We start from the raw sequence: 13,099 nt of genomic DNA, 5'->3' as shown, positions 1-13,099 counted from the left end.
ACTCTGTCCACCTTTACTCCCTGGCCCTGGTGCCAAGGATAGCAACTAGCAAAGGGGGGGCAGGGAGAGAATGAGGTTGAACTTCTGGAAAATTCGAGGAGAATTTTCTCGTGACAAAAGAAATGGCAAATGGACGGAAGAATTGCTATATGCACTAAAAAGTCACAGCTGCACTGATGTTGGTTCCATTAATCCTCTTCTTGGGGGCATTAAGTCTCTCATTGTTTTGAGAGGGAAATTCCTTATTTCCAACCCCAGCTCTCAGCCCAGGCCTAGTTCCTATAACAGGGAAATGAGAGCAGGCCCCCATAGGGTTGGCTTTCTAAGCAGAGAGAATGGTCTCTCACCCAGAGATACCTCCCTCCCTCACCTACCCTCTCTCCCACCCTGGCATTCTCAGCCTCTTCCCACTCCCCCAGGAGAGGCCAGGGCCCCTAAACTTGCATGTACCCCACCCCCATCCTACTTCATAACCTATGCCCTCGTTGTTGGGATTTCTCCCTGGGAATCTGCTCTGAAATTTGTCATTAAATAATTCCCCCCACCCCATCCCAAAACAAAGAGAGGAAATTTCCAGTCATCTCTCGCTTACTCTCAGCACCTGCCTTCTGCATTAATGAAAAGCAAGCCCCCATAAACATAGACACTATGTGTGATCAAGTCAGATTCAGTGCAGAGAGGCTGCAAGAACTCAGGAGTCCAAAAGTGGGCAAGTGGCAAAAGGGGGTAAGCCTCTATCTCACTGCCCCCTCCAGTGTAGTTTGAAGGCCTTGGACTCTAGGCCTGGCTGCAAAGTTGCTGCCCAGGGTGTATGACCTTAAACTTTATCCACTGACCACCCTATGGACCATACCTTGTAAGAGGAAATACAGTTACCTGCTTTGTGGCTACAAAGGAAGAAATACAAGATTGGTTTTTACTGGCTGCTTTCCTCCCTCCTCATCCGCCTCTCCCTCTCCTGCTGCCCCACCCCGATAGTTTACATCCCGGAAAAAGCAAGCTCAAAATTTCAGTATCATCCTAAAAAAACATAATTAGGAAGATAAACCCGCTGAGGGGCAAAACACCAGCATTTAATGCATTTTCAATGCTTGCCATCCGGAAATGAATTTTGTATCCTCCTTTACACCTGGGATGCCTGATATGCTCTGAGGTTGAGGGTGAGAGGGCAGACAGATGGGAAAGGGGGTGGGGATAGTGTGTGAGAATAGGGGTGGGGGCAGTTCTCTCTTGCTACTCTGAACTGCTCTCCCCCACCCCAGACAGGGGGGGTGGGGAACCGTGTCACCTAGGATCAAGAGGAAGCACCAGGGGCTAGTTCAGCTGCTGCTTTCCCCACAAATTAGGCATCCTTGTGGAAACAATGTCGCCTCAGTTAATCATTTAATGAAATAAACAGCTATCAGACTCTGGAGAAGCTGCCACTGTTTCTGAACCTCTGAGACACTCACTTGCATTAGAAGAGAGGAAGGAAAATGGGGAGTAAGGGGAGGCTGGAGATTATTTGGGCAGAAGGCAGGCAGCCCTTGGGAAACTCCTCTGATAAAAAAGACTGATTCCTCAAAACCACCTACACAGAAATGCAGAGGAAATATTGTAATACTGACTTATTACTGAGCTAATGATGTGAAGGACTGACAAGAATTCTGACGGGAGAAGAATGAGAAGAGGCTTCCCAGAGAGGGCTGATGCCTTGTTCTCAGATCTGACCCAAGCGGTGGGGTTGAGGTTTGAAGGCCTTGCTACTTCCAAGGAACAAGGCCCAGGGCCCCCTCTTCCAGTCCCTGATTCCTGACACCAGACCATCTTTGTTACGTGGTGTTTCCCGTTGTCCTGTTGAGTACTTCCCCTGGTTGCCATGGTACCACACATTCAGCTTATTTTTCTAGTGGTCCAGGTCCAGGGTGGAAGGACTGATTGTATCAGAACTGCAGATTTAGAACCAACCAGAGGAGACCTCAGAAGTCATCCAGCCCAGTTTTGGGGACAAAACAATCCCAGAGGGAGGCAGGAAGGTTGGTCCAATGAAAAGAGCCTTTGCTCTGGAGTCTAAGGCCCTGGGTTCAAATCTCACCTCTGATGCTGACTACCTCTTCCACCTTAGGCAAGTCACTTAGCTTCCTGAACCTCACTTTCCTCAGCTGTGAAACGAGCTGTGAAATGAGGGGGGTGAATTAGATGGCCTTTGAGGTTCCTTCCAGTCCTAGATCTGTGCTCCTGTGAAAGTGAATAAGAGAGATGAGAAATACCTGCCCCTGAGGCCCCTGAGTCTCATGCCACAGGGCTGCTGCCCTTGTCTGGGGGTACATCTGTGGAAGTGGCATCAGGGCAGAATTTAGATGGGGAACTTGGAAAACCCTGTACTAGAAGCAGCTGTTGTGCAGTGGGTAGACACCGGGTCTGGAGTCCGAAAGTCCAGAGTTCAAATCCAGCCCTCAGACACTGGCTTGTGTGACCCTGGACAAATCATTTAACCTATTTGCCTCAGTTTCCTCAATTATAAAATGTGGCTAAAATAGTACTTAGCTTGCAGGGTTGTTGTGAGGATCAAAAGAGATTATATATTATATATACTTATGTGTATAGTATATATATATATATATATATATGCATGTGTGTGCGTGCGCTGTGCGTGTGTGGTGTATTTTTAAATGCTTAGCACAATGCCTGGTACACAACAGGTATTATAGAAATGCCTATAGAAATGGAGAAGGGACTGGCGGTTTCTTGTACCTGGTTCTGTTCTTGCTCCCCTTCTCCCATCCACTTGAGTTTTCTGAGTCCTCTTTCCTGTTCCCTATCCCCATGAGAGACCAGGCCCATGGTGGATGGGGAGTATGAAAGAGGGTGGGAGAAGTCTCCAAGAATGAAAGGGGATGGGGAAGCTCCTCTCCCCCAAAAAAACCCTGAGTTGTGAATTCTGAAATAACAGATGTCTGTTCACATATTAATGAAATTGGACAAATCATTGGCAAGTTTTCATCTCAGTGTCAGAATGAACCCAGAGGCCTTATGTTCTCACACATACATACACAGCCTCTCTCTATCTCTCTCCTGGCTCTCTCTCTCTCTCTGTCTCTCTCTCTCCCTCTGTCTCTCTTTCTCCCATCTCTCTCTCTCTCTCCTCTGCTCTCTTCCTCTGTCTCTCTCTGTCTCTCTCTATCTTTTCCTCAGTCTCTCTGCTATCTCTCTCCCCTCTCTCCTTTCCTCAGTCTCTCTCTCTCTCTTCCCCTCTCTCTCTTCCTCTGTCTCTCTCTCCCCTCTCTGTCTCTCTCTCCCCTCCTTCTCTGTCTCTCCTTCTCCTCTCTCTCTCTCTCTCTCTCTCTCTCTCTCTCTCTCTCTTCTCTCTCTCCCCTCTCTGTCTCTCTCCCCTGTCTCTCTTTTCCCCTCTGTCTGTCTCTCTCCCTCTGTCTGTCTTTCTCTTCTCTCTCTCTTCCTTCTGTCTTTCTCTCTCTCCCCTCCTCCTCTATCCCTCCTCCCCCCCCTCGCTCTCCCCCCTCCCCTCGCTCTCCCCCCTCTCTCTCTGTCTCCCTCTCTGTCTGTCTGTCTCTCTCTCTGTCTTTCTCTTCCTCTCTCCCTCTCTCTCTGTCTCCCCGCCCCCAACATCTCTCTGTCTCTGTCTCTCTGACAGCACTGCGCCCCAACCTGCAAAGAACAGACTAAAAGAAATATAGGCACACACACACACACATGCTGTCAAGCTGATTGCTCACAATTTGATTCCCATGCAATAGGAGGTAGGTAACTAAGAGGCCTGAGTAAAATTAGGGGGTGTGTGTGTGTGTGTGTGGTGTGTGTGTGTGTGTGTGTCGGGAGGAGGAGATCTTTCTGTGAGGAGAGACCCTCTGCCTAGCTCAGGCCTGGTGAACCTGTGACCTCGAGGCCACATGTGGCCTTCTAGGTCCTTGGGTACAGCCTTTTGACTGAGTCCAAATTTTACAGAACAAATCCTTTTATTAGGGGATTTGTTCTGTGAAGTCTGGATTCAGTCAAAGGGCTGCACTTGAGGACCTAGAGGGCCACATTGTACCTCGAGGCTACAGGTCCCCCAGCCCTGGCCTAGTTTATGCCAAGGTTTCTCCTCCATACAATCCACTAGCTATCTTCCTCCTGCCTCACCCCCCACCCCTATTATGCAGACATGCCTTTGTGTTGTTCAGTGTTTTCAATCCTGTCCAATTCTTCATGACCCCGGTGGGGTTTTCTTGGCAGAGATACTGGAGTGGTTCACCATTTCCTTCTCCAGCTCATTTTACAGATGAGGAAACTGAGGCAACAGGGTTTCAGTGACTTGCCAGAGTTGCTAGCCTTCTGAAACAGGCCAATGATCTTCAGAAGAGTCATAGGATCATTTTACAGATGAGGACCTGGGACTTAGAAGGGTTAAATGGTAACACAGGTTGTGAGAAGCAAAGCCAAGATTCTGAATCCAGCACTTTGCCAGGTGGAGAGTGAGAAGCAGGTATAGGAAACCAGGAGTTCAACTGCAGCTGAGGGCAGCGTTACTCAGCTTTATAATCCCCAGAAGATAATTCTGGCTCAGCCTGAGTTGAAGGGTCCTTCTTGAGTATTCTGGTACAGTTTTATAGACAAAACAAGCCCAGAAGGAAGCAGGCAGGTTGGTCCAGTGAAAATAATCTTTGGTCTGGAGTCTGAGGACCTGGGTTTGAATGTCACCTCAGATGCTGACTACCTCTTTGACCATAGGCAAATCACTTATCCTCCTGGGCCTTGATTTCCTCATCTGTAAAATAAGGAGGTTAAACCAGAAGGTATTTGAGGTCCTTGCAGTTCTAGATCTATGTTCCTGTGAAAATGTACAAGAGGAATGAGAAATACCTCCCCCTGAGCCCCCGAGTTCCATGCCACAGAGCTGCTGCCCTTGTCTGGGGGTGCATCTGCGGAGGTGGCATCAGGGCAGAGTTTTTCCCCTTGTCATGGCACCATATTTATCCACCCACATAGATGGGTGTCAAATTGCCACCTCTCCGGCCAAATCTCAACTATGTTAAGGCAGGAGTTAATTGGATATAACCCTGCTAATTATCCAATCTGCACAAAGATGGGGTCAAAGTATTCATATCCACAGAGTGCTTAAACCAAACAAAACCTCTGCAAGGTAAGTAACACAAAGCATAGTCCTTATTTTATAGATGAAGACAGCAAGGTGGAGAAAGTTGTGACTTCCCTACATATGTCACATAGCTCTTAACTGTCAGAGGAAGAATTTGAACCCAGATCTCTTGACTCTTAAGTACAGAGTTCTTTCCATTCTACCTAGAGGAGAGGGACAGAGAAATCCAGGCATACACTGAGGTGGAGAAGTCAATCGATTGTGGAGAAACAAATCAATCGATCAACATTGATTACATGCCTACTACATGCCAAGCACACAATAGTCACCAGAAACAAGAGGCAGAGACCCTGGGACTGAGGAAGAAATACAGAAACAGAGACAAGGAAAAATAGACCTGTTTCTAAGGGAGACAGGTACAAGTGGCCAAGACAGACAGGGGCTGAGAGAGACCGAGAAATGATCAGGAAATGCAAGAATGTAGTAGTGGAAAGGGGTGACTAGCTGTGGGGCCTTGGGTAATCTCTGAGTCTCAGTTTCTCTCTCTGGTGATTAAAATAATTTCATTTCCTACCTCAATGGGGGTGGTCAGCACTGATGTTTACTACCCCATAGAAGCAGAGTTTGTGGAGCTGTGAATTGGTCCAGATATTCTGGAAAATAATTCAGATCTGTTCCCCCAAAGCTACTAAACCGTACATACCCCCTTGCCCATATATGTTATGGAGGAAGTGAATTAGAAACTTTAAATCATCATGAAAAGGTGAGTTATTACCAATTTTGTATTTTTTTTTTTTTTGCTGTGAATGACCATGAAATATGACAGTGTCCCCAAAGTCTTAAGCTTTAGGGACTAAACATTTCAGGACATTCTCTATGATCATTATTATTGTCACTTGAAGGTCCCTCCCAGCTCTAACAAGCTTACAAGAAAGAGACAGAGACACATGGGGGCAGAGAGAGACAGTGAACTGACTGAGAGAGATGAAGCCAGGACAGACCTGGCAGGGAGGGTGAGACGATGAATGACAGAGATGGGGGAAGGGGAGGGGAGGCAGAGATGGGGCTGGTGTTATCATCCATCAGTCATTTGTGCTCAGTTTTCTTTCTCCTGGGGTAAATGGATCTGCTGCCGCAGCAAACAACTGTCCATTGTGTCCTCCTGAGGGACGAGCAGGGAAAACCAATCACTTCTGATGCAAATGAGCCAGCTTGCTGCAGCCCTCCCCATTCACGGAGCTAGCTTTTCTCCAACTGGCGAGTCTCCGCCCTGCCCCAATTGGGAGCTTCTTCCTTAACCCCAATTCCCATCTGCTTCTGGAGGAGAAGGAAGGCTTCCAGTCATCTCTTCTTCCCAGGCCTTACCAAGAGTCACTTACACCCCCCTGATCCCAGCCCTTTCCCCAAGAACTGCCCTTGCCCCCTACCCCATTCAGCTTACCAGGGCTGGACAATATGGCAGAGGATCTTAGGTTCACACCGAGGCTGCTCAGTCCTCCCCTAGAAGGGGAAAGGACCTGCCAGTTTCTATCTCAGGTCCCAGGGCGCCAGCTTCATTACTGTTCTCCCATCCTGACCCAGTTTCAAAAATGTCCTTCATCCCAGAAAAGACCTGAGGCCTCATCAAAGGGGGTAGGTGAAGGAGACTTGCAATAGAGGTGGAGGGATGGAGAGAAGTTAAAAACTGGCCATGGAGAAAACAGGTACAGTAGTGCATTGTTGCTGGAATTGTGCATTGGTCCAGCAGTTCTGGAAAGTAACTTGGAACTATTCCCCCAAAGTCACTAAACGGTGCATACCCTTTGACCCAGCTCTACAGCTAAGTAGTTCAAGGGAACTGGAATCAGGAAGGACTGAGTTCAAATGTGACCTCATACATGTACTTGCTGTGTGACCCTGGGTAAGTCACTTGACTCTCTTTGCCTCAGTTTCCTCATCTGTAAAATGAGGATAATAATAGCCCCTACCTCCTAAGGTGGCTGTGAGGACCAAATGAAATAATAGTTGTAAAGCACTTAGAGCGATGTCTGGCACACAGTAAGGGCAATATAAATATTAGCTATTATTATTGCTATTACTACCCTTAGCACAGTCCTTGGCATGTAATAAATGTCATATAAATGCTAGCTGTCATCATCATCAGCGTTGCCACTTCTGGCTTTAATCTCCAAAGACATCAAAAAAGAAGAAAAGGACCTACAGTACAAAATATAACAGCCCTTTCTTGTAGTAACCAAAAGTTGGAAATCAAGAGGGCGTCTTCTTATTGAGGAAGAGTGAAACAAATTGTGGCAGATGAATATGTCAGAACATTATTGTGCCAGAAGAAATTATGGAATGAACAGTTTCAGACAAAACTGGGAAGAGCTCTAGTAACTGATGCAGAGTAAAGTAAGCAGGACTAGGAGAACAATTTATACAGTGACAACATTACAAAGAAAAACAACTTTGATAGAATCTAGAATTCCAGTCCATGCAATGATAAACCAGAAGTCCAGAAAAACTGAAGATGGAAGATTCACCTCCTGCCAGAGAGGTGGTAAAATTTAAGTTAATGGAGAGATACACATTTTTAGGCATGGCCAACATGATAATTTGTTTTGCTGGACTATATGTGTTTTATGATGAGGATTTTATTTTTTGTAGGGTTTTTTTTGGTGGAGGGAGGGTGTTCACTGGAAGAGAGACAAATTAAAAATGCATGTATAAAAAGATTTTTAATAAGGAAAGCGCTGTTATGGTTGGTGATGAGAGGGTAGGTTCCATGATTCATCCAAGGGGACAGTTCTGACAGGATAGGCAGACTAGTTTTGCAGTCAGAGATATTACTTGGGTTTAACATCCATGCTCAGAAATTACTATCTGTGTGACCTGGACAAGTCTTTTCCCCATACAGAATGTAGATGTCCTCCTCTGTAAAATGAGGGAATTGACCTCTGAGATTCCTTCCAATTCTTACATCCTTCTAACAGAGACAAAGTAGGATGTCAGATATCAGAGATAAAGTGGGAAATGGGGCTGTATGCAGGAATGCTATACTAATGGAGCTCCAGAAATAGTTACAGGATGCATTAATAAAAATTTGTAGCTCCTGAGAGAAGCAGCTTGGTGTAGTGTATAGAGACTCAGAAAGTTCTAGGTTCAAGTCTTACCTGACACATTCTGGTTATGTGACCTTGGCAAATCACTTAACCAAGCTTTGATCTCTTAAGTGCCAAGTCTAATGGCTTTGTCTTAACCCCAAGCTTCCTTGACTTCTCTTCAGCATCTCACAGGGTCAATTACCTTCTCCTAAATACTCCCTCCTCTCTAGGTTTTCATGACACTACTTGCTCCTGGTTCTTCTCCTACCTGTCCAGCCTCTCTTGCTCAATTTCTTTGCTTGTCCCTGGGCTCCCTTCTCTTTTCACTCTTTGCTATTTCACTTGGAGATCTCCTCAGCTCGCATTTGTTCAGCTGTTGTTCGTTCTTCATATTGGAAGAGGACCAGTGACACTGTGGTGGATACGTGTGATATCTTGACTTGTTCATGAATTGGATTTAAGTGAGGTAAAGTTGTACAAAGCTGTCAGCCTCACTCTTTCTTCCAGAGTCATAGAAGTCCAATGGCAAGACAAAAGTCACGTTGACTGGCGATGGCCCCTGATGCAGTGGATGACCTTGCCATCTTCCATGTCTGACCAAGCTCTAAGCACTCCACAGTGCCTGCTTCAGCTGCCTTCATGACTATTGGAACAAATTGTTCTCATCTGACTGTTCCTCCAGGTGGAAGTCTCCATATGTTGGGTTAAAAATCCCCCTAACTCGCTGATGGGTTTGAGGCTTATCAGTTACCCTCAACCTGGTTTAGCCAGTCTGCCATGATAGTTTTAGCAGGATTTGGCTGCTGCACAGGTTTCTTGGAGCCTGAGGTGAGAGTTGGGTGAAAAGCAGACACCAAAAATGGATGAGCAGCCCTGAAAAGGGCTCAGCAAGCCCTCACACCAGAGATGTTAGTCCTCCCGGAACACCCTATATGTCCCATTTGTTCAATCATCACCTCTCTGTAGATAATTCTCATATCTATATATCCAGCCCTCACCCCTCTGGGGAGCATCTCCAGGAGCCTCTTAGACAATTTAAATTGGATGTCCTACAGGCATCTCAAACTCAACTCATCAACTCATCCGAAACAGAACTCACTATCTCTTCTAATTCTTCCCTCTTTCAAATATTTCTCTTGACTGTCAAGGATACCATTAATGATCCAATCACTCACGTTTGAAACCTCAGTATCATCTTCACCTTCTTACTCTTACTCACCCCACATATCCAATCCATTGTCAAATTTTGTTTCTACCTTAAACATTTCTCTTATATATCCCTTCCTCTCTACTCCTAAAGTCATAACCCTAGGTCAAGGTTATCACCTATCAACCTGAATTATTGCAGTAGTACTGTATCTCTGCCCCGAGTCACTCCCTGCTCACATCCATCTTCCAGTCAGCTGCCAAGATGATTTTTTCTAAGGCAGAGATCTAACCATGTAGTATCCCTGCTTAAGGAGCTCCTATGGCTCCTATTATCTCTCAGATCAAATGTAAACTTTCCTATTTGTCATTTAAAGGTCTCCATAATCTTCCTTTCCAGCTTTCTTACACATACCTTACTCTCTTCAACATGCTCCATGATCAGTGAACTCCAATCTACCTGGTTCCTTCATTTCCCATCTCTGCTGGCCCCCATGCCTAGACTTTTGTGTTCTCTCACCTTGGATTCTTGGTTTTCTTGGCCTCCTTCTAGTCTCGGCTTAAATCCCCCCTTCTGCAGGAGCCCTTTCCTGGTCCCCTCAGCTTGTCCCTTTTTCCGTGCTATCTCCACTACAATATGAGTTCCTTGATGGCAGTGACTGTGCTTCCTTCCCTGCCCACTCCCTCCTTTTCTTTGTAATATGTGTCTGGCACATATTAAGTGCTTGATAAATGTGTTGTTTGTTTTACCATTGATTGACAACCTCCTAGCAACCTCTGTATGACTATAATTGTAGCATCTGCACTGGTGGAGAAAGTTCCCCCCAAACCGTAGTGTCTGCATTGTAGTGAAATCGTAGGTCCATTCCCTTCCCTCTGTCCTCTCTGCCAAACAAAGAACCCCTTTCTCAAACAAAAAAGCCTGCAAACTCTGGAAATGGAAGTTAGCATGGGGATGGAACTCGGGCAAATGGGGCAATTCCTCCAACATGTTCATTGTGGTTGGTGGTGGTTGTTGTTGCCCCTTCATTCTCCAAGAGGACCAATGACATCAGGAGGGTGATGTCTTGACTTGCAAGTTAATGGATTGAAGTGAGGCAGAGCTGTGCAAAGTCATCAGCCTCACTGTCTCCTCCAGAGTCATGGAAGTCCAGTGGCAAGACATAGGTCAAGAAAATGGCAATGGCCCAGCACTGTGGTCATAGCACTGATGGTAAACCAGAAGCTCAACATACCGGGGACCTCATCTTCACACCCTCCAAAAAGCCTTATAGGGCCAGATCTCCAGAGAACAGCTCCTTGAATTCTTGCAGCATTGTTTTCATTTCTGTGGTACCTGATGAAAAACCAGGAGCAGTTCTTGGGGCTTTGTGCTAATTTGTGGCAGAGAAGGGAGTTGGAAGGGACCTCTGTGGTCATCAAGTCCAACCCACAAATTGTCAGTATAACATATACAAGTGATCATCTGGTTTAGTGTAACAACAATGTGGCTAGCAGCTGCTACTGAGGTGTAAGACCCAGCAAGACCCAGCAACAAGAGCTGCCAGCACAGGTTCTGTGATCTGCTTTTCTAAGGAGAAAGCAACGTTAAGGGGTTAACAGTCTCACTTTAATCACACATACATATATCATTCACTTAGTTCAGGAGGAAAAGCCAGCGCCCTGAAATTCAGAAGCAAATACAAACAGAAATTACAGAGACAGTATAAACAGAGCAAACATTTCTGTCTAACCAAATCACAATATACATGGTTACCAGAGAAGCACCAACATCTGCATGTTCAAGGGGGGGGGGGGCCGCAGAGCTCTTAACAATGGCTGCCCAGAGTCTCATCTAGTCAAATCACATGACACTCTTCCAGTGAGTGAGAGCCCCAAACAAAATGCTAACCTTTGAGTTTATATACCCTTCTCAGGGCCCGAAGGCTCCATACCTAATCAGCAAAAGCGTGTGGGCCTGGGCCTTAGCACCTAGCAAGACTTAATCAAAGGCACTTGATTACTTTTAGCATTCTAAAAGAGAAAACAGTTAAAAAAAAAGTCTTACCTTATTTAATATTTCACTTGGGATGATGTTAGGGCAGTGATATAGATTAATTTTTAGTGTGAGCATTTGGTACCTCAGAAATCCAGCAAATGCTACAATCAAGGCTCGATTTCTTGTTTGTTGATTGTCTAGACTAAAGAAAATAAAGGAGAAAATGTGAATAATGTAGAAGTGTGTCACGGATACACCCCCTTCCTTCCCTGAGAGCTGGTTGTTAAACATTTACCAGCACATCCTCGTATGATGGAGGTGTTGCCTGAGGGCTTACACTGCTGCTGCTTCCTATGCTACTGCCAAGAATACTGATGGTGAAACTTCTCTCTTCCTCCCCTCTCCCCCTCCTAGGGAGAGTAAGTAACCCCAAAGCTCATCTCTGTTGCTTAAAGTTTGTTTACATTTCTGTTTAATTAGTCCTGAATGCTGGCTTAAGATAAAGTTTGATTGATGAATCACAGCAGCTCCTGACTCTTATGTACAGAATTATAGATTTAAAGCTGAAAGAAACCTTAAAGGCTGTCTAGTCCAGCCCCCTTATTTTTCAGAAGAAGAAACTGAGGCTCAGAGAAATGTGTTTCTCTTCTTTGGATGGAGAGTCAGAAAGAAGGTCATTTGAATAACATGGCATGAAGGGATATAGAGAAAGAAAGAGACAACAGACTCATTATTGGGATTTGTCCTGACTGGGGTGGGGGTACCCTAGAACCAAATGAAAGGGAATCTCACTGATTTTATATCTCTTAACTTCCCCAAGCAGGGCAAAAGCTTTATCCCTTGACAAAAGTCTGAGCTGTGAGTAAGCAGTTTTTATGTGGTGGAAGGAGGCTGGGGAGCAAGGAGAAAGAGTGGGTTCCCTCAGAGGCAGTTGGCCTTGTGTAGATTTCCCCTTTGTTCCTTCCCAGCATGTGAAAAGGGGCCCATCCTTTCTTCAGTGAGGGACGGAATGAAGGTTTTGACTTAAGGAAAGTCTTGCCCATGAGGATGCTTGAAGGTGCAGAGCTGAGAAAGAGCGGCCCCACCCCCATCTAGGTAGGGACCATCCAAGAGCCACAGCTAGTTTTTCTGCTAACCCAAACATCTCTACTTGTCCCACCCCACCCTACCCCACCCCTGCTATGTGCATATGCTTATATATTTTATGTGTATATTCATTTTGGTATGTGTTCACTTCCTCTGGTTGAATGTTAAGTTCCGGAAGGCAGGAATGATTTATTTTTTACTTTGTAGACATAGTAGGTGCTTAATAAATGCTTGTTGATGATTGAGTAATACACTCAAAAGCCTTTCACTACCCTGGTTGTCCTTCACTGGTACTTTGCACCTTATCAATATCTTTCGTAAATTGTGAGAAGCATTGGTTTCAAAGTGAGTGAATAGCTACAGGTGCACGTACACATGCGCACACACACGGCTATATATGTGTGTATACATACAATAATCATATGTGTGCATGTAAACATATGGTTATATGTGTGTGTACATACATACAGTTATACAGGGTGTCCCTAAAGTCTGGACACATAGGCAAAAATGAAGTTTTCAACAACACTTTATTTAATTGGAATATTAACAGACCTTAGCCCCCTTGACTTCTTTTTCTGGGCATGCTAAAGGAGAAGGTGTACTCAATGACAATCGCAGATGCAACACTCTTGATTGAACATATAAAGAGTGAATGTGTTAAAATTGACAGCAATATGGAGTTATTGCATCGAGTTCACGTGAATCTTGCAAATGATTCATATTGAAGAT

This window comes from Trichosurus vulpecula, chromosome 4 (genome assembly GCF_011100635.1).
Source record: "Trichosurus vulpecula isolate mTriVul1 chromosome 4, mTriVul1.pri, whole genome shotgun sequence".
Lineage (NCBI taxonomy): Eukaryota > Metazoa > Chordata > Mammalia > Diprotodontia > Phalangeridae > Trichosurus > Trichosurus vulpecula.
The sequence above is the reverse complement of the archived record's forward strand: the minus strand, read 5'-3'. Positions refer to the sequence as shown.